Source organism: Hyla sarda, unplaced genomic scaffold (assembly GCF_029499605.1).
Source record: "Hyla sarda isolate aHylSar1 unplaced genomic scaffold, aHylSar1.hap1 scaffold_798, whole genome shotgun sequence".
NCBI classification, from domain to species: Eukaryota; Metazoa; Chordata; class Amphibia; order Anura; family Hylidae; genus Hyla; species Hyla sarda.
The window spans coordinates 138,245-158,797 of NW_026610823.1; the positions used below are offsets into that span (position 1 = coordinate 138,245).

The 20,553-nt window shown below is 46.0% G+C and overlaps 9 non-coding genes across 9 annotated transcripts; all 9 read left to right on the plus strand.

Annotated features, from left to right (window-relative positions):
- The first annotated feature begins 790 nt into the window (after nucleotides 1–790).
- LOC130346568 (U2 spliceosomal RNA) lies at nucleotides 791–981 on the plus strand. The gene has a single exon (XR_008884747.1). It is a non-coding gene; the product is annotated as a U2 spliceosomal RNA (small nuclear RNA).
- Nucleotides 982–3,067: 2,086 nt separating this feature from the next.
- Nucleotides 3,068–3,258, plus strand: LOC130346569 (U2 spliceosomal RNA). Its single transcript, XR_008884748.1, has one exon. It is a non-coding gene; the product is annotated as a U2 spliceosomal RNA (small nuclear RNA).
- Nucleotides 3,259–5,355: 2,097 nt separating this feature from the next.
- LOC130346570 (U2 spliceosomal RNA) lies at nucleotides 5,356–5,546 on the plus strand. Its single transcript, XR_008884749.1, has one exon. It is a non-coding gene; the product is annotated as a U2 spliceosomal RNA (small nuclear RNA).
- A 2,086-nt stretch (nucleotides 5,547–7,632) lies between these two features.
- LOC130346571 (U2 spliceosomal RNA) lies at nucleotides 7,633–7,823 on the plus strand. The gene has a single exon (XR_008884750.1). It is a non-coding gene; the product is annotated as a U2 spliceosomal RNA (small nuclear RNA).
- Nucleotides 7,824–9,912: 2,089 nt separating this feature from the next.
- On the plus strand, nucleotides 9,913–10,103 carry LOC130346572 (U2 spliceosomal RNA). Its single transcript, XR_008884751.1, has one exon. It is a non-coding gene; the product is annotated as a U2 spliceosomal RNA (small nuclear RNA).
- A 2,075-nt stretch (nucleotides 10,104–12,178) lies between these two features.
- On the plus strand, nucleotides 12,179–12,369 carry LOC130346574 (U2 spliceosomal RNA). The gene has a single exon (XR_008884753.1). It is a non-coding gene; the product is annotated as a U2 spliceosomal RNA (small nuclear RNA).
- A 2,084-nt stretch (nucleotides 12,370–14,453) lies between these two features.
- On the plus strand, nucleotides 14,454–14,644 carry LOC130346575 (U2 spliceosomal RNA). Its single transcript, XR_008884754.1, has one exon. It is a non-coding gene; the product is annotated as a U2 spliceosomal RNA (small nuclear RNA).
- Nucleotides 14,645–16,731: 2,087 nt separating this feature from the next.
- On the plus strand, nucleotides 16,732–16,922 carry LOC130346577 (U2 spliceosomal RNA). The gene has a single exon (XR_008884755.1). It is a non-coding gene; the product is annotated as a U2 spliceosomal RNA (small nuclear RNA).
- Nucleotides 16,923–19,002: 2,080 nt separating this feature from the next.
- Nucleotides 19,003–19,193, plus strand: LOC130346578 (U2 spliceosomal RNA). The gene has a single exon (XR_008884756.1). It is a non-coding gene; the product is annotated as a U2 spliceosomal RNA (small nuclear RNA).
- Nucleotides 19,194–20,553: the final 1,360 nt, after the last annotated feature.

Genomic DNA, 20,553 nt, shown 5'->3' on the forward strand with positions numbered 1-20,553 from the left:
GTGCTGTGATGTCACTCAATACCACTGACATCACTAGGTGTAAACAACATCTCTCCTTTGCTGTGTATGTGACTATGGAGCTGTTTGGTGATGTCGTCTATTATGGCCTTCATAGAAGCAACAGGAGATTGTTGCATCCATCTAGAACCCTCAGAACTACAGTGCTATGATGTCACTCACTTCCACAGGCCTTGCAGAGTGTAAACAACAACAACAACCCAGCTTTGTTGTGTATGTAACCATAGGGATTTGTGATGTCACCTAGAACCTTCACAGCAGCGACAGCTTTATGAGGAGCATCAGCACTGCTCTGCCTGAGCAGAACCATCACCGCCATAGGTTGTCAAATAACCCGGATTTAACCCACACAGGTAAGTCCAATGGGGTGCAGGCATGTCCTCTATGCTTACAGCTTCCCGTGGGTGTTGGTTTGATACCGTTTGGGGACAGCCAAGGAGGCATCTGCAGGCAACAAAGGTAGGTGTGTGCTTGTGTGTGTGTTTCCTATGCAGATCCTAAGCCCAGTGTCACATGCAAGTAGGAGGAGTAAGAAGGGTTCCTGGCAAATCCGGGTTATGGATTGCATTTAAAAAGGCCCCGTGGGAGTGCAATGGGCCCCTGTCTTGCTGCTTAGCAATAATGGTATGGGTTTAGGTTCTGCTGTGTGTACTGGTGGTTGACTGCCCCCCAGCCCAGAGTGTGCATGGAAAATTGTCTGGCAGCCTCCCTGACAGCAAGCAGTGATAGTGCCCATGAAGGGGACCTTGTTGGGCCCGCCCCTTTCACGGTTATCGCTTCTCGGCCTTTTGGCTAAGATCAAGTGTAGTATCTGTTCTTATCAGTTTAATATCTGATACGTCCCCTATCTGGGGACCATATATTAAATGGATTTTTGAGAACGGGGGCCGATTTCGAAGCTTGCTTCCGTCGCCCTATGCATTGACCCGATATGGCAGTATCTTCGGGTACAGTGCACCACCCCCTTACAGGGTTAAAAAGAAAGATTCCTACTTTCATTGCTACCTGCTTGCTGGCTAGCCAGCTAGCCAGCCCTGTGGGCCTTGCTGCTGCAGCCAAAAAACAAAAGGTGGTGCTGCTGCTGCTGCTTCTGCTGCTTCTGCTTGTGTCTGGCCGCTGTTGGAGCGTCCAGGCACAGGACTTCTGCTGCTGCTGACTAAATGGCCTCCTTAATTGGATCATTTGAGTAGCCAGCACACCTGTGCAGGTAGGGCATGACATGATAGGCAGCTGCCTTGATAGCGGGTGGGTGCTGAATGTTCCTAATTGACAAAATAAGATTAATGCTTATGAAGAAATATAAAATCTCATCCCTTCCCCAATATCGCGCCACACCCCTACCCCTTAATTCCCTGGTTGAACTTGATGGACATATGTCTTTTTTCGACCGTACTAACTATGTAACTATGTAACATAACATGGGGGGGGGGGGGGGGTCTCCTGGCTGTTCACACAGGTGTGTCATTGCTGTACATTGACCATGCATTGCTTCTGTGGTATTGCAAAGGCAAAGACAAATGCTTCCAGCCATCCATTGCACTAATGGATTGGTCATCAGCTGGCTGTCTATGTCCCGCATCAATATAGACCAAAGTACAGAGGGTTAGGCTATGCTATTGTGCACCTACCTGATGCATCAGAAGGTGCGAGGCCCTTGCTAAATTCTGTGCACAGACTTTGAGATCTATACTTTAGACTGTATCTAAACCTGCTCCAACATGGACTGACATTCTGGCCTACTTTCAGCCGATGCGACTTGTCTGTCGCTGAACAGTCGCTTTTTATGTATTCAGCACCTATGTATAATGTTGTAAAAATGCTCTAGAAGCTAAAGTCGCAGAAATGTCACACATATTTGGCCTGCAACTTTCTGTGCGACAAATTCAGACAGGAAAAATCAGTATAAATCCTTAGAAAATTATCCCCCAGTGTCTCCATCTGCTGGCGGTATTGAATAAGCATTGCTGCACTGATGGGGTATGCATTAGACGAAAAAAAAGAAGAAAAAGAAGAATAATACGCCCAGAAAAGAGGCGAAAAGGAGAAAAACGTAAAAAAACGTGAAAAAAAAGTAAGAGGAAGAGAAGGGAAAAAAAGGTGGAAATGGGTTTAAAAGTGATTTCGGCGGAGAATATATATATATATATATATATATATATATATATATATATATATACGCGCACACACACACATATATATAAACGTATTCTCCGTTGAGATATTGCAGCCGCTGCTGTGTCCAGGCCCAGGAGCCTTAGCACTGTGCTGTGATGTCACTCAATACCACTGACATCACTAGGTGTAAACAACATCTCTCCTTTGCTGTGTATGTGACTATGGAGCTGTTTGGTGATGTCGTCTATTATGGCCTTCATAGAAGCAACAGGAGATTGTTGCATCCATCTAGAACCCTCAGAACTACAGTGCTATGATGTCACTCACTTCCACAGGCCTTGCAGAGTGTAAACAACAACAACCCAGCTTTGTTGTGTATGTAACCATAGGGATTTGTGATGTCACCTAGAACCTTCACAGCAGCGACAGCTTTATGAGGAGCATCAGCACTGCTCTGCCTGAGCAGAACCATCACCGCCATAGGTTGTCAAATAACCCGGATTTAACCCACACAGGTAAGTCCAATGGGGTGCAGGCATGTCCTCTATGCTTACAGCTTCCCGTGGGTGTTGGTTTGATACCGTTTGGGGACAGCCAAGGAGGCATCTGCAGGCAACAAAGGTAGGTGTGTGCTTGTGTGTGTGTTTCCTATGCAGATCCTAAGCCCAGTGTCACATGCAAGTAGGAGGAGTAAGAAGGGTTCCTGGCAAATCCGGGTTATGGATTGCATTTAAAAAGGCCCCGTGGGAGTGCAATGGGCCCCTGTCTTGCTGCTTAGCAATAATGGTATGGGTTTAGGTTCTGCTGTGTGTACTGGTGGTTGACTGCCCCCCAGCCCAGAGTGTGCATGGAAAATTGTCTGGCAGCCTCCCTGACAGCAAGCAGTGATAGTGCCCATGAAGGGGACCTTGTTGGGCCCGCCCCTTTCACGGTTATCGCTTCTCGGCCTTTTGGCTAAGATCAAGTGTAGTATCTGTTCTTATCAGTTTAATATCTGATACGTCCCCTATCTGGGGACCATATATTAAATGGATTTTTGAGAACGGGGGCCGATTTCGAAGCTTGCTTCCGTCGCCCTATGCATTGACCCGATATGGCAGTATCTTCGGGTACAGTGCACCACCCCCTTACAGGGTTAAAAAGAAAGATTCCTACTTTCATTGCTACCTGCTTGCTGGCTAGCCAGCTAGCCAGCCCTGTGGGCCTTGCTGCTGCAGCCAAAAAACAAAAGGTGGTGCTGCTGCTGCTGCTTCTGCTGCTTCTGCTTGTGTCTGGCCGCTGTTGGAGCGTCCAGGCACAGGACTTCTGCTGCTGCTGACTAAATGGCCTCCTTAATTGGATCATTTGAGTAGCCAGCACACCTGTGCAGGTAGGGCATGACATGATAGGCAGCTGCCTTGATAGCGGGTGGGTGCTGAATGTTCCTAATTGACAAAATAAGATTAATGCTTATGAAGAAATATAAAATCTCATCCCTTCCCCAATATCGCGCCACACCCCTACCCCTTAATTCCCTGGTTGAACTTGATGGACATATGTCTTTTTTCGACCGTACTAACTATGTAACTATGTAACATAACATAACATGGGGGGGGGGGGGGGGTCTCCTGGCTGTTCACACAGGTGTGTCATTGCTGTACATTGACCATGCATTGCTTCTGTGGTATTGCAAAGGCAAAGACAAATGCTTCCAGCCATCCATTGCACTAATGGATTGGTCATCAGCTGGCTGTCTATGTCCCGCATCAATATAGACCAAAGTACAGAGGGTTAGGCTATGCTATTGTGCACCTACCTGATGCATCAGAAGGTGCGAGGCCCTTGCTAAATTCTGTGCACAGACTTTGAGATCTATACTTTAGACTGTATCTAAACCTGCTCCAACATGGACTGACATTCTGGCCTACTTTCAGCCGATGCGACTTGTCTGTCGCTGAACAGTCGCTTTTTATGTATTCAGCACCTATGTATAATGTTGTAAAAATGCTCTAGAAGCTAAAGTCGCAGAAATGTCACACATATTTGGCCTGCAACTTTCTGTGCGACAAATTCAGACAGGAAAAATCAGTATAAATCCTTAGAAAATTATCCCCCAGTGTCTCCATCTGCTGGCGGTATTGAATAAGCATTGCTGCACTGATGGGGTATGCATTAGACGAAAAAAAAGAAGAAAAAGAAGAATAATACGCCCAGAAAAGAGGCGAAAAGGAGAAAAACGTAAAAAAACGTGAAAAAAAAGTAAGAGGAAGAGAAGGGAAAAAAAGGTGGAAATGGGTTTAAAAGTGATTTCGGCGGAGAATATATATATATATATATATATATATATATATATATATATATATATATATACGCGCACACACACACATATATATAAACGTATTCTCCGTTGAGATATTGCAGCCGCTGCTGTGTCCAGGCCCAGGAGCCTTAGCACTGTGCTGTGATGTCACTCAATACCACTGACATCACTAGGTGTAAACAACATCTCTCCTTTGCTGTGTATGTGACTATGGAGCTGTTTGGTGATGTCGTCTATTATGGCCTTCATAGAAGCAACAGGAGATTGTTGCATCCATCTAGAACCCTCAGAACTACAGTGCTATGATGTCACTCACTTCCACAGGCCTTGCAGAGTGTAAACAACAACAACCCAGCTTTGTTGTGTATGTAACCATAGGGATTTGTGATGTCACCTAGAACCTTCACAGCAGCGACAGCTTTATGAGGAGCATCAGCACTGCTCTGCCTGAGCAGAACCATCACCGCCATAGGTTGTCAAATAACCCGGATTTAACCCACACAGGTAAGTCCAATGGGGTGCAGGCATGTCCTCTATGCTTACAGCTTCCCGTGGGTGTTGGTTTGATACCGTTTGGGGACAGCCAAGGAGGCATCTGCAGGCAACAAAGGTAGGTGTGTGCTTGTGTGTGTGTTTCCTATGCAGATCCTAAGCCCAGTGTCACATGCAAGTAGGAGGAGTAAGAAGGGTTCCTGGCAAATCCGGGTTATGGATTGCATTTAAAAAGGCCCCGTGGGAGTGCAATGGGCCCCTGTCTTGCTGCTTAGCAATAATGGTATGGGTTTAGGTTCTGCTGTGTGTACTGGTGGTTGACTGCCCCCCAGCCCAGAGTGTGCATGGAAAATTGTCTGGCAGCCTCCCTGACAGCAAGCAGTGATAGTGCCCATGAAGGGGACCTTGTTGGGCCCGCCCCTTTCACGGTTATCGCTTCTCGGCCTTTTGGCTAAGATCAAGTGTAGTATCTGTTCTTATCAGTTTAATATCTGATACGTCCCCTATCTGGGGACCATATATTAAATGGATTTTTGAGAACGGGGGCCGATTTCGAAGCTTGCTTCCGTCGCCCTATGCATTGACCCGATATGGCAGTATCTTCGGGTACAGTGCACCACCCCCTTACAGGGTTAAAAAGAAAGATTCCTACTTTCATTGCTACCTGCTTGCTGGCTAGCCAGCTAGCCAGCCCTGTGGGCCTTGCTGCTGCAGCCAAAAAACAAAAGGTGGTGCTGCTGCTGCTGCTTCTGCTGCTTCTGCTTGTGTCTGGCCGCTGTTGGAGCGTCCAGGCACAGGACTTCTGCTGCTGCTGACTAAATGGCCTCCTTAATTGGATCATTTGAGTAGCCAGCACACCTGTGCAGGTAGGGCATGACATGATAGGCAGCTGCCTTGATAGCGGGTGGGTGCTGAATGTTCCTAATTGACAAAATAAGATTAATGCTTATGAAGAAATATAAAATCTCATCCCTTCCCCAATATCGCGCCACACCCCTACCCCTTAATTCCCTGGTTGAACTTGATGGACATATGTCTTTTTTCGACCGTACTAACTATGTAACTATGTAACATAACATGGGGGGGGGGGGGGGGGTCTCCTGGCTGTTCACACAGGTGTGTCATTGCTGTACATTGACCATGCATTGCTTCTGTGGTATTGCAAAGGCAAAGACAAATGCTTCCAGCCATCCATTGCACTAATGGATTGGTCATCAGCTGGCTGTCTATGTCCCGCATCAATATAGACCAAAGTACAGAGGGTTAGGCTATGCTATTGTGCACCTACCTGATGCATCAGAAGGTGCGAGGCCCTTGCTAAATTCTGTGCACAGACTTTGAGATCTATACTTTAGACTGTATCTAAACCTGCTCCAACATGGACTGACATTCTGGCCTACTTTCAGCCGATGCGACTTGTCTGTCGCTGAACAGTCGCTTTTTATGTATTCAGCACCTATGTATAATGTTGTAAAAATGCTCTAGAAGCTAAAGTCGCAGAAATGTCACACATATTTGGCCTGCAACTTTCTGTGCGACAAATTCAGACAGGAAAAATCAGTATAAATCCTTAGAAAATTATCCCCCAGTGTCTCCATCTGCTGGCGGTATTGAATAAGCATTGCTGCACTGATGGGGTATGCATTAGACGAAAAAAAAGAAGAAAAAGAAGAATAATACGCCCAGAAAAGAGGCGAAAAGGAGAAAAACGTAAAAAAACGTGAAAAAAAAGTAAGAGGAAGAGAAGGGAAAAAAAGGTGGAAATGGGTTTAAAAGTGATTTCGGCGGAGAAATATATATATATATATATATATATATATATATATATATATATACGCGCACACACACACATATATATAAACGTATTCTCCGTTGAGATATTGCAGCCGCTGCTGTGTCCAGGCCCAGGAGCCTTAGCACTGTGCTGTGATGTCACTCAATACCACTGACATCACTAGGTGTAAACAACATCTCTCCTTTGCTGTGTATGTGACTATGGAGCTGTTTGGTGATGTCGTCTATTATGGCCTTCATAGAAGCAACAGGAGATTGTTGCATCCATCTAGAACCCTCAGAACTACAGTGCTATGATGTCACTCACTTCCACAGGCCTTGCAGAGTGTAAACAACAACAACCCAGCTTTGTTGTGTATGTAACCATAGGGATTTGTGATGTCACCTAGAACCTTCACAGCAGCGACAGCTTTATGAGGAGCATCAGCACTGCTCTGCCTGAGCAGAACCATCACCGCCATAGGTTGTCAAATAACCCGGATTTAACCCACACAGGTAAGTCCAATGGGGTGCAGGCATGTCCTCTATGCTTACAGCTTCCCGTGGGTGTTGGTTTGATACCGTTTGGGGACAGCCAAGGAGGCATCTGCAGGCAACAAAGGTAGGTGTGTGCTTGTGTGTGTGTTTCCTATGCAGATCCTAAGCCCAGTGTCACATGCAAGTAGGAGGAGTAAGAAGGGTTCCTGGCAAATCCGGGTTATGGATTGCATTTAAAAAGGCCCCGTGGGAGTGCAATGGGCCCCTGTCTTGCTGCTTAGCAATAATGGTATGGGTTTAGGTTCTGCTGTGTGTACTGGTGGTTGACTGCCCCCCAGCCCAGAGTGTGCATGGAAAATTGTCTGGCAGCCTCCCTGACAGCAAGCAGTGATAGTGCCCATGAAGGGGACCTTGTTGGGCCCGCCCCTTTCACGGTTATCGCTTCTCGGCCTTTTGGCTAAGATCAAGTGTAGTATCTGTTCTTATCAGTTTAATATCTGATACGTCCCCTATCTGGGGACCATATATTAAATGGATTTTTGAGAACGGGGGCCGATTTCGAAGCTTGCTTCCGTCGCCCTATGCATTGACCCGATATGGCAGTATCTTCGGGTACAGTGCACCACCCCCTTACAGGGTTAAAAATAAAGATTCCTACTTTCATTGCTACCTGCTTGCTGGCTAGCCAGCTAGCCAGCCCTGTGGGCCTTGCTGCTGCAGCCAAAAAACAAAAGGTGGTGCTGCTGCTGCTGCTTCTGCTGCTTCTGCTTGTGTCTGGCCGCTGTTGGAGCGTCCAGGCACAGGACTTCTGCTGCTGCTGACTAAATGGCCTCCTTAATTGGATCATTTGAGTAGCCAGCACACCTGTGCAGGTAGGGCATGACATGATAGGCAGCTGCCTTGATAGCGGGTGGGTGCTGAATGTTCCTAATTGACAAAATAAGATTAATGCTTATGAAGAAATATAAAATCTCATCCCTTCCCCAATATCGCGCCACACCCCTACCCCTTAATTCCCTGGTTGAACTTGATGGACATATGTCTTTTTTCGACCGTACTAACTATGTAACTATGTAACATAACATGGGGGGGGGGGGGGTCTCCTGGCTGTTCACACAGGTGTGTCATTGCTGTACATTGACCATGCATTGCTTCTGTGGTATTGCAAAGGCAAAGACAAATGCTTCCAGCCATCCATTGCACTAATGGATTGGTCATCAGCTGGCTGTCTATGTCCCGCATCAATATAGACCAAAGTACAGAGGGTTAGGCTATGCTATTGTGCACCTACCTGATGCATCAGAAGGTGCGAGGCCCTTGCTAAATTCTGTGCACAGACTTTGAGATCTATACTTTAGACTGTATCTAAACCTGCTCCAACATGGACTGACATTCTGGCCTACTTTCAGCCGATGCGACTTGTCTGTCGCTGAACAGTCGCTTTTTATGTATTCAGCACCTATGTATAATGTTGTAAAAATGCTCTAGAAGCTAAAGTCGCAGAAATGTCACACATATTTGGCCTGCAACTTTCTGTGCGACAAATTCAGACAGGAAAAATCAGTATAAATCCTTAGAAAATTATCCCCCAGTGTCTCCATCTGCTGGCGGTATTGAATAAGCATTGCTGCACTGATGGGGTATGCATTAGACGAAAAAAAAGAAGAAAAAGAAGAATAATACGCCCAGAAAAGAGGCGAAAAGGAGAAAAACGTAAAAAAACGTGAAAAAAAAGTAAGAGGAAGAGAAGGGAAAAAAAGGTGGAAATGGGTTTAAAAGTGATTTCGGCGGAGAAATATATATATATATATATATATATATATATATATATATATATATATATACGCGCACACACACACATATATATAAACGTATTCTCCGTTGAGATATTGCAGCCGCTGCTGTGTCCAGGCCCAGGAGCCTTAGCACTGTGCTGTGATGTCACTCAATACCACTGACATCACTAGGTGTAAACAACATCTCTCCTTTGCTGTGTATGTGACTATGGAGCTGTTTGGTGATGTCGTCTATTATGGCCTTCATAGAAGCAACAGGAGATTGTTGCATCCATCTAGAACCCTCAGAACTACAGTGCTATGATGTCACTCACTTCCACAGGCCTTGCAGAGTGTAAACAACAACAACCCAGCTTTGTTGTGTATGTAACCATAGGGATTTGTGATGTCACCTAGAACCTTCACAGCAGCGACAGCTTTATGAGGAGCATCAGCACTGCTCTGCCTGAGCAGAACCATCACCGCCATAGGTTGTCAAATAACCCGGATTTAACCCACACAGGTAAGTCCAATGGGGTGCAGGCATGTCCTCTATGCTTACAGCTTCCCGTGGGTGTTGGTTTGATACCGTTTGGGGACAGCCAAGGAGGCATCTGCAGGCAACAAAGGTAGGTGTGTGCTTGTGTGTGTGTTTCCTATGCAGATCCTAAGCCCAGTGTCACATGCAAGTAGGAGGAGTAAGAAGGGTTCCTGGCAAATCCGGGTTATGGATTGCATTTAAAAAGGCCCCGTGGGAGTGCAATGGGCCCCTGTCTTGCTGCTTAGCAATAATGGTATGGGTTTAGGTTCTGCTGTGTGTACTGGTGGTTGACTGCCCCCCAGCCCAGAGTGTGCATGGAAAATTGTCTGGCAGCCTCCCTGACAGCAAGCAGTGATAGTGCCCATGAAGGGGACCTTGTTGGGCCCGCCCCTTTCACGGTTATCGCTTCTCGGCCTTTTGGCTAAGATCAAGTGTAGTATCTGTTCTTATCAGTTTAATATCTGATACGTCCCCTATCTGGGGACCATATATTAAATGGATTTTTGAGAACGGGGGCCGATTTCGAAGCTTGCTTCCGTCGCCCTATGCATTGACCCGATATGGCAGTATCTTCGGGTACAGTGCACCACCCCCTTACAGGGTTAAAAAGAAAGATTCCTACTTTCATTGCTACCTGCTTGCTGGCTAGCCAGCTAGCCAGCCCTGTGGGCCTTGCTGCTGCAGCCAAAAAACAAAAGGTGGTGCTGCTTCTGCTGCTTCTGCTTGTGTCTGGCCGCTGTTGGAGCGTCCAGGCACAGGACTTCTGCTGCTGCTGACTAAATGGCCTCCTTAATTGGATCATTTGAGTAGCCAGCACACCTGTGCAGGTAGGGCATGACATGATAGGCAGCTGCCTTGATAGCGGGTGGGTGCTGAATGTTCCTAATTGACAAAATAAGATTAATGCTTATGAAGAAATATAAAATCTCATCCCTTCCCCAATATCGCGCCACACCCCTACCCCTTAATTCCCTGGTTGAACTTGATGGACATATGTCTTTTTTCGACCGTACTAACTATGTAACTATGTAACATAACATGGGGGGGGGGGGGGGGGGGTCTCCTGGCTGTTCACACAGGTGTGTCATTGCTGTACATTGACCATGCATTGCTTCTGTGGTATTGCAAAGGCAAAGACAAATGCTTCCAGCCATCCATTGCACTAATGGATTGGTCATCAGCTGGCTGTCTATGTCCCGCATCAATATAGACCAAAGTACAGAGGGTTAGGCTATGCTATTGTGCACCTACCTGATGCATCAGAAGGTGCGAGGCCCTTGCTAAATTCTGTGCACAGACTTTGAGATCTATACTTTAGACTGTATCTAAACCTGCTCCAACATGGACTGACATTCTGGCCTACTTTCAGCCGATGCGACTTGTCTGTCGCTGAACAGTCGCTTTTTATGTATTCAGCACCTATGTATAATGTTGTAAAAATGCTCTAGAAGCTAAAGTCGCAGAAATGTCACACATATTTGGCCTGCAACTTTCTGTGCGACAAATTCAGACAGGAAAAATCAGTATAAATCCTTAGAAAATTATCCCCCAGTGTCTCCATCTGCTGGCGGTATTGAATAAGCATTGCTGCACTGATGGGGTATGCATTAGACGAAAAAAAAGAAGAAAAAGAAGAATAATACGCCCAGAAAAGAGGCGAAAAGGAGAAAAACGTAAAAAAACGTGAAAAAAAAGTAAGAGGAAGAGAAGGGAAAAAAAGGTGGAAATGGGTTTAAAAGTGATTTCGGCGGAGAAATATATATATATATATATATATATATATATATATATATACGCGCACACACACACATATATATAAACGTATTCTCCGTTGAGATATTGCAGCCGCTGCTGTGTCCAGGCCCAGGAGCCTTAGCACTGTGCTGTGATGTCACTCAATACCACTGACATCACTAGGTGTAAACAACATCTCTCCTTTGCTGTGTATGTGACTATGGAGCTGTTTGGTGATGTCGTCTATTATGGCCTTCATAGAAGCAACAGGAGATTGTTGCATCCATCTAGAACCCTCAGAACTACAGTACTATGATGTCACTCACTTCCACAGGCCTTGCAGAGTGTAAACAACAACAACCCAGCTTTGTTGTGTATGTAACCATAGGGATTTGTGATGTCACCTAGAACCTTCACAGCAGCGACAGCTTTATGAGGAGCATCAGCACTGCTCTGCCTGAGCAGAACCATCACCGCCATAGGTTGTCAAATAACCCGGATTTAACCCACACAGGTAAGTCCAATGGGGTGCAGGCATGTCCTCTATGCTTACAGCTTCCCGTGGGTGTTGGTTTGATACCGTTTGGGGACAGCCAAGGAGGCATCTGCAGGCAACAAAGGTAGGTGTGTGCTTGTGTGTGTGTTTCCTATGCAGATCCTAAGCCCAGTGTCACATGCAAGTAGGAGGAGTAAGAAGGGTTCCTGGCAAATCCGGGTTATGGATTGCATTTAAAAAGGCCCCGTGGGAGTGCAATGGGCCCCTGTCTTGCTGCTTAGCAATAATGGTATGGGTTTAGGTTCTGCTGTGTGTACTGGTGGTTGACTGCCCCCCAGCCCAGAGTGTGCATGGAAAATTGTCTGGCAGCCTCCCTGACAGCAAGCAGTGATAGTGCCCATGAAGGGGACCTTGTTGGGCCCGCCCCTTTCACGGTTATCGCTTCTCGGCCTTTTGGCTAAGATCAAGTGTAGTATCTGTTCTTATCAGTTTAATATCTGATACGTCCCCTATCTGGGGACCATATATTAAATGGATTTTTGAGAACGGGGGCCGATTTCGAAGCTTGCTTCCGTCGCCCTATGCATTGACCCGATATGGCAGTATCTTCGGGTACAGTGCACCACCCCCTTACAGGGTTAAAAAGAAAGATTCCTACTTTCATTGCTACCTGCTTGCTGGCTAGCCAGCTAGCCAGCCCTGTGGGCCTTGCTGCTGCAGCCAAAAAACAAAAGGTGGTGCTGCTGCTGCTGCTTCTGCTGCTTCTGCTTGTGTCTGGCCGCTGTTGGAGCGTCCAGGCACAGGACTTCTGCTGCTGCTGACTAAATGGCCTCCTTAATTGGATCATTTGAGTAGCCAGCACACCTGTGCAGGTAGGGCATGACATGATAGGCAGCTGCCTTGATAGCGGGTGGGTGCTGAATGTTCCTAATTGACAAAATAAGATTAATGCTTATGAAGAAATATAAAATCTCATCCCTTCCCCAATATCGCGCCACACCCCTACCCCTTAATTCCCTGGTTGAACTTGATGGACATATGTCTTTTTTCGACCGTACTAACTATGTAACTATGTAACATAACATGGGGGGGGGTCTCCTGGCTGTTCACACAGGTGTGTCATTGCTGTACATTGACCATGCATTGCTTCTGTGGTATTGCAAAGGCAAAGACAAATGCTTCCAGCCATCCATTGCACTAATGGATTGGTCATCAGCTGGCTGTCTATGTCCCGCATCAATATAGACCAAAGTACAGAGGGTTAGGCTATGCTATTGTGCACCTACCTGATGCATCAGAAGGTGCGAGGCCCTTGCTAAATTCTGTGCACAGACTTTGAGATCTATACTTTAGACTGTATCTAAACCTGCTCCAACATGGACTGACATTCTGGCCTACTTTCAGCCGATGCGACTTGTCTGTCGCTGAACAGTCGCTTTTTATGTATTCAGCACCTATGTATAATGTTGTAAAAATGCTCTAGAAGCTAAAGTCGCAGAAATGTCACACATATTTGGCCTGCAACTTTCTGTGCGACAAATTCAGACAGGAAAAATCAGTATAAATCCTTAGAAAATTATCCCCCAGTGTCTCCATCTGCTGGCGGTATTGAATAAGCATTGCTGCACTGATGGGGTATGCATTAGACGAAAAAAAAGAAGAAAAAGAAGAATAATACGCCCAGAAAAGAGGCGAAAAGGAGAAAAACGTAAAAAAACGTGAAAAAAAAGTAAGAGGAAGAGAAGGGAAAAAAAGGTGGAAATGGGTTTAAAAGTGATTTCGGCGGAGATATATATATATATATATATATATATATATATATATATATATATATACATACGCGCACACACACACATATATATAAACGTATTCTCCGTTGAGATATTGCAGCCGCTGCTGTGTCCAGGCCCAGGAGCCTTAGCACTGTGCTGTGATGTCACTCAATACCACTGACATCACTAGGTGTAAACAACATCTCTCCTTTGCTGTGTATGTGACTATGGAGCTGTTTGGTGATGTCGTCTATTATGGCCTTCATAGAAGCAACAGGAGATTGTTGCATCCATCTAGAACCCTCAGAACTACAGTGCTATGATGTCACTCACTTCCACAGGCCTTGCAGAGTGTAAACAACAACAACCCAGCTTTGTTGTGTATGTAACCATAGGGATTTGTGATGTCACCTAGAACCTTCACAGCAGCGACAGCTTTATGAGGAGCATCAGCACTGCTCTGCCTGAGCAGAACCATCACCGCCATAGGTTGTCAAATAACCCGGATTTAACCCACACAGGTAAGTCCAATGGGGTGCAGGCATGTCCTCTATGCTTACAGCTTCCCGTGGGTGTTGGTTTGATACCGTTTGGGGACAGCCAAGGAGGCATCTGCAGGCAACAAAGGTAGGTGTGTGCTTGTGTGTGTGTTTCCTATGCAGATCCTAAGCCCAGTGTCACATGCAAGTAGGAGGAGTAAGAAGGGTTCCTGGCAAATCCGGGTTATGGATTGCATTTAAAAAGGCCCCGTGGGAGTGCAATGGGCCCCTGTCTTGCTGCTTAGCAATAATGGTATGGGTTTAGGTTCTGCTGTGTGTACTGGTGGTTGACTGCCCCCCAGCCCAGAGTGTGCATGGAAAATTGTCTGGCAGCCTCCCTGACAGCAAGCAGTGATAGTGCCCATGAAGGGGACCTTGTTGGGCCCGCCCCTTTCACGGTTATCGCTTCTCGGCCTTTTGGCTAAGATCAAGTGTAGTATCTGTTCTTATCAGTTTAATATCTGATACGTCCCCTATCTGGGGACCATATATTAAATGGATTTTTGAGAACGGGGGCCGATTTCGAAGCTTGCTTCCGTCGCCCTATGCATTGACCCGATATGGCAGTATCTTCGGGTACAGTGCACCACCCCCTTACAGGGTTAAAAAGAAAGATTCCTACTTTCATTGCTACCTGCTTGCTGGCTAGCCAGCTAGCCAGCCCTGTGGGCCTTGCTGCTGCAGCCAAAAAACAAAAGGTGGTGCTGCTGCTGCTGCTTCTGCTGCTTCTGCTTGTGTCTGGCCGCTGTTGGAGCGTCCAGGCACAGGACTTCTGCTGCTGCTGACTAAATGGCCTCCTTAATTGGATCATTTGAGTAGCCAGCACACCTGTGCAGGTAGGGCATGACATGATAGGCAGCTGCCTTGATAGCGGGTGGGTGCTGAATGTTCCTAATTGACAAAATAAGATTAATGCTTATGAAGAAATATAAAATCTCATCCCTTCCCCAATATCGCGCCACACCCCTACCCCTTAATTCCCTGGTTGAACTTGATGGACATATGTCTTTTTTCGACCGTACTAACTATGTAACTATGTAACATAACATGGGGGGGGGGGGGGGGGTCTCCTGGCTGTTCACACAGGTGTGTCATTGCTGTACATTGACCATGCATTGCTTCTGTGGTATTGCAAAGGCAAAGACAAATGCTTCCAGCCATCCATTGCACTAATGGATTGGTCATCAGCTGGCTGTCTATGTCCCGCATCAATATAGACCAAAGTACAGAGGGTTAGGCTATGCTATTGTGCACCTACCTGATGCATCAGAAGGTGCGAGGCCCTTGCTAAATTCTGTGCACAGACTTTGAGATCTATACTTTAGACTGTATCTAAACCTGCTCCAACATGGACTGACATTCTGGCCTACTTTCAGCCGATGCGACTTGTCTGTCGCTGAACAGTCGCTTTTTATGTATTCAGCACCTATGTATAATGTTGTAAAAATGCTCTAGAAGCTAAAGTCGCAGAAATGTCACACATATTTGGCCTGCAACTTTCTGTGCGACAAATTCAGACAGGAAAAATCAGTATAAATCCTTAGAAAATTATCCCCCAGTGTCTCCATCTGCTGGCGGTATTGAATAAGCATTGCTGCACTGATGGGGTATGCATTAGACGAAAAAAAAGAAGAAAAAGAAGAATAATACGCCCAGAAAAGAGGCGAAAAGGAGAAAAACGTAAAAAAACGTGAAAAAAAAGTAAGAGGAAGAGAAGGGAAAAAAAGGTGGAAATGGGTTTAAAAGTGATTTCGGCGGAGAAATATATATATATATATATATATATATATATATATATATATATATACGCGCACACACACACATATATATAAACGTATTCTCCGTTGAGATATTGCAGCCGCTGCTGTGTCCAGGCCCAGGAGCCTTAGCACTGTGCTGTGATGTCACTCAATACCACTGACATCACTAGGTGTAAACAACATCTCTCCTTTGCTGTGTATGTGACTATGGAGCTGTTTGGTGATGTCGTCTATTATGGCCTTCATAGAAGCAACAGGAGATTGTTGCATCCATCTAGAACCCTCAGAACTACAGTGCTATGATGTCACTCACTTCCACAGGCCTTGCAGAGTGTAAACAACAACAACCCAGCTTTGTTGTGTATGTAACCATAGGGATTTGTGATGTCACCTAGAACCTTCACAGCAGCGACAGCTTTATGAGGAGCATCAGCACTGCTCTGCCTGAGCAGAACCATCACCGCCATAGGTTGTCAAATAACCCGGATTTAACCCACACAGGTAAGTCCAATGGGGTGCAGGCATGTCCTCTATGCTTACAGCTTCCCGTGGGTGTTGGTTTGATACCGTTTGGGGACAGCCAAGGAGGCATCTGCAGGCAACAAAGGTAGGTGTGTGCTTGTGTGTGTGTTTCCTATGCAATCCTAAGCCCAGTGTCACATGCAAGTAGGAGGAGTAAGAAGGGTTCCTGGCAAATCCGGGTTATGGATTGCATTTAAAAAGGCCCCGTGGGAGTGCAATGGGCCCCTGTCTTGCTGCTTAGCAATAATGGTATGGGTTTAGGTTCTGCTGTGTGTACTGGTGGTTGACTGCCCCCCAGCCCAGAGTGTGCATGGAAAATTGTCTGGCAGCCTCCCTGACAGCAAGCAGTGATAGTGCCCATGAAGGGGACCTTGTTGGGCCCGCCCCTTTCACGGTTATCGCTTCTCGGCCTTTTGGCTAAGATCAAGTGTAGTATCTGTTCTTATCAGTTTAATATCTGATACGTCCCCTATCTGGGGACCATATATTAAATGGATTTTTGAGAACGGGGGCCGATTTCGAAGCTTGCTTCCGTCGCCCTATGCATTGACCCGATATGGCAGTATCTTCGGGTACAGTGCACCACCCCCTTACAGGGTTAAAAAGAAAGATTCCTACTTTCATTGCTACCTGCTTGCTGGCTAGCCAGCTAGCCAGCCCTGTGGGCCTTGCTGCTGCAGCCAAAAAACAAAAGGTGGTGCTGCTGCTGCTGCTTCTGCTGCTTCTGCTTGTGTCTGGCCGCTGTTGGAGCGTCCAGGCACAGGACTTCTGCTGCTGCTGAATAAATGGCCTCCTTAATTGGATCATTTGAGTAGCCAGCACACCTGTGCAGGTAGGGCATGACATGATAGGCAGCTGCCTTGATAGCGGGTGGGTGCTGAATGTTCCTAATTGACAAAATAAGATTAATGCTTATGAAGAAATATAAAATCTCATCCCTTCCCCAATATCGCGCCACACCCCTACCCCTTAATTCCCTGGTTGAACTTGATGGACATATGTCTTTTTTCGACCGTACTAACTATGTAACTATGTAACATAACATGGGGGGGTCTCCTGGCTGTTCACACAGGTGTGTCATTGCTGTACATTGACCATGCATTGCTTCTGTGGTATTGCAAAGGCAAAGACAAATGCTTCCAGCCATCCATTGCACTAATGGATTGGTCATCAGCTGGCTGTCTATGTCCCGCATCAATATAGACCAAAGTACAGAGGGTTAGGCTATGCTATTGTGCACCTACCTGATGCATCAGAAGGTGCGAGGCCCTTGCTAAATTCTGTGCACAGACTTTGAGATCTATACTTTAGACTGTATCTAAACCTGCTCCAACATGGACTGACATTCTGGCCTACTTTCAGCCGATGCGACTTGTCTGTCGCTGAACAGTCGCTTTTTATGTATTCAGCACCTATGTATAATGTTGTAAAAATGCTCTAGAAGCTAAAGTCGCAGAAATGTCACACATATTTGGCCTGCAACTTTCTGTGCGACAAATTCAGACAGGAAAAATCAGTATAAATCCTTAGAAAATTATCCCCCAGTGTCTCCATCTGCTGGCGGTATTGAATAAGCATTGCTGCACTGATGGGGTATGCATTAGACGAAAAAAAAGAAGAAAAAGAAGAATAATACGCCCAGAAAAGAGGCGAAAAGGAGAAAAACGTAAAAAAACGTGAAAAAAAAGTAAGAGGAAGAGAAGGGAAAAAAAGGTGGAAATGGGTTTAAAAGTGATTTCGGCGGAGAAATATATATATATATATATATATATATATATATATATATATATATATACGCGCACACACACACATATATATAAACGTATTCTCCGTTGAGATATTGCAGCCGCTGCTGTGTCCAGGCCCAGGAGCCTTAGCACTGTGCTGTGATGTCACTCAATACCACTGACATCACTAGGTGTAAACAACATCTCTCCTTTGCTGTGTATGTGACTATGGAGCTGTTTGGTGATGTCGTCTATTATGGCCTTCATAGAAGCAACAGGAGATTGTTGCATCCATCTAGAACCCTCAGAACTACAGTGCTATGATGTCACTCACTTCCACAGGCCTTGCAGAGTGTAAACAACAACCCAGCTTTGTTGTGTATGTAACCATAGGGATTTGTGATGTCACCTAGAACCTTCACAGCAGCGACAGCTTTATGAGGAGCATCAGCACTGCTCTGCCTGAGCAGAACCATCACCGCCATAGGTTGTCAAATAACCCGGATTTAACCCACACAGGTAAGTCCAATGGGGTGCAGGCATGTCCTCTATGCTTACAGCTTCCCGTGGGTGTTGGTTTGATACCGTTTGGGGACAGCCAAGGAGGCATCTGCAGGCAACAAAGGTAGGTGTGTGCTTGTGTGTGTGTTTCCTATGCTGCAGATCCTAAGCCCAGTGTCACATGCAAGTAGGAGGAGTAAGAAGGGTTCCTGGCAAATCCGGGTTATGGATTGCATTTAAAAAGGCCCCGTGGGAGTGCAATGGGCCCCTGTCTTGCTGCTTAGCAATAATGGTATGGGTTTAGGTTCTGCTGTGTGTACTGGTGGTTGACTGCCCCCCAGCCCAGAGTGTGCATGGAAAATTGTCTGGCAGCCTCCCTGACAGCAAGCAGTGATAGTGCCCATGAAGGGGACCTTGTTGGGCCCGCCCCTTTCACGGTTATCGCTTCTCGGCCTTTTGGCTAAGATCAAGTGTAGTATCTGTTCTTATCAGTTTAATATCTGATACGTCCCCTATCTGGGGACCATATATTAAATGGATTTTTGAGAACGGGGGCCGATTTCGAAGCTTGCTTCCGTCGCCCTATGCATTGACCCGATATGGCAGTATCTTCGGGTACAGTGCACCACCCCCTTACAGGGTTAAAAAGAAAGATTCCTACTTTCATTGCTACCTGCTTGCTGGCTAGCCAGCTAGCCAGCCCTGTGGGCCTTGCTGCTGCAGCCAAAAAACAAAAGGTGGTGCTGCTGCTGCTGCTTCTGCTGCTTCTGCTTGTGTCTGGCCGCTGTTGGAGCGTCCAGGCACAGGACTTCTGCTGCTGCTGACTAAATGGCCTCCTTAATTGGATCATTTGAGTAGCCAGCACACCTGTGCAGGTAGGGCATGACATGATAGGCAGCTGCCTTGATAGCGGGTGGGTGCTGAATGTTCCTAATTGACAAAATAAGATTAATGCTTATGAAGAAATATAAAATCTCATCCCTTCCCCAATATCGCGCCACACCCCTACCCCTTAATTCCCTGGTTGAACTTGATGGACATATGTCTTTTTTCGACCGTACTAACTATGTAACTATGTAACATAACATGGGGGGGGGGGGGGGGTCTCCTGGCTGTTCACACAGGTGTGTCATTGCTGTACATTGACCATGCATTGCTTCTGTGGTATTGCAAAGGCAAAGACAAATGCTTCCAGCCATCCATTGCACTAATGGATTGGTCATCAGCTGGCTGTCTATGTCCCGCATCAATATAGACCAAAGTACAGAGGGTTAGGCTATGCTATTGTGCACCTACCTGATGCATCACAAGGTGCGAGGCCCTTGCTAAATTCTGTGCACAGACTTTGAGATCTATACTTTAGACTGTATCTAAACCTGCTCCAACATGGACTGACATTCTGGCCTACTTTCAGCCGATGCGACTTGTCTGTCGCTGAACAGTCGCTTTTTATGTATTCAGCACCTATGTATAATGTTGTAAAAATGCTCTAGAAGCTAAAGTCGCAGAAATGTCACACATATTTGGCCTGCAACTTTCTGTGCGACAAATTCAGACAGGAAAAATCAGTATAAATCCTTAGAAAATTATCCCCCAGTGTCTCCATCTGCTGGCGGTATTGAATAAGCATTGCTGCACTGATGGGGTATGCATTAGACGAAAAAAAAGAAGAAAAAGAAGAATAATACGCCCAGAAAAGAGGCGAAAAGGAGAAAAACGTAAAAAAACGTGAAAAAAAAGTAAGAGGAAGAGAAGGGAAAAAAAGGTGGAAATGGGTTTAAAAGTGATTTCGGCGGAGAAATATATATATATATATATATATATATATATATATATATATATGTACGCGCACACACACACATATATATAAACGTATTCTCCGTTGAGATATTGCAGCCGCTGCTGTGTCCAGGCCCAGGAGCCTTAGCACTGTGCTGTGATGTCACTCAATACCACTGACATCACTAGGTGTAAACAACATCTCTCCTTTG